Raw genomic sequence first — 1,213 nt, forward strand, 5'->3', positions numbered from 1 at the left:
ATTGAATGCCTATTTACTTTGACACCATTTCTGTTAGAGTGCTCATAACACATTCTTCTCAATGTCACTTTGCTTAACATAGGTTGAGGAAAATTACTCTGTAATATTTTTATCCAATTTGGCCACGTGAAACATTTTGGGATTTTGTTGAGCATATCACTCTTCCTAGGGACATTTTTCTTAGCTTTGGTGTCACGCCCCGATCCTCCGAGCGCGCGCACATCCCACTCTGGTCGATGAAAATGCGACTTCCCAGGACACGTCGCCGACCCATTCAATTTTATTACACATGCGGAAGCGAAACAAATCCCCTGACAACATTTAACTTGGGATAGAAAAGCAGGCAATCAATCAAAACCAAACAAGCTTTCTATAAACACACAGGTTTATATACAATACTGGATTGTCTACAAAATAGACAAGCTCAACAACTAGGGAACTGTCCTATGACCAACTTGTCAGACACATTCGCCAATTCTTCAGCCTCCACCTTCCGAACTCCAGGACTTCCGGTCCTCCACGACCGTCATCTAGGGACCTGAAATATTATCCCACAACCGGGATGAGACTACGTCTCAGCGAGTCCTACCATCTAAAACTCAATTAGGAAGAAAATACGCCTCAGGGCGCTCTAGCCACACAAATAGGATAGAGTACTTACCTCGCCTCAATTCCTTCCTGCACGTCAGTACAATTCATATTCAACAATGCTCGCACAAGCTGAAACTACCGACATACCCATCGGTCTATCAATTCAGTCAATCCAATTGATATCATACGATCCACACATCTATCAATTCATATCATCTATTAAACCATACCATCTATTCATCCATCAATACAATTATGGCTCGCACAAGCTGAATTGGATGCAATGCTCTCACAAGCTGATATAGATGGTAGCTCGCACAAGCTGATATATGGATCAATGCTCTCACAAGCTGATAAACGATCATTGCTCTCATAAGCTGATAAATGATCATTGCTCTCACAAGCTGACATACAGTGCTCACACAAGCTGACAATGATGCTCACACAAGGTGATACATATATAAACCAATTGCTCGCCAAAGCTGTTAATTCAATAATAAACCAACTCATACCTCAATTCAATCAATCAATCAATTCAATCGATTCAAGCGGTCATACAAACCAATTACGGTGCTAAAAGCTAACACCGGGTATTTTCAAGTTAAATACCACAACTTCATGA

The sequence above is a fragment of the Eucalyptus grandis genome, chromosome 8 (assembly GCF_016545825.1).
Source record: "Eucalyptus grandis isolate ANBG69807.140 chromosome 8, ASM1654582v1, whole genome shotgun sequence".
Classification (NCBI taxonomy): domain Eukaryota; kingdom Viridiplantae; phylum Streptophyta; class Magnoliopsida; order Myrtales; family Myrtaceae; genus Eucalyptus; species Eucalyptus grandis.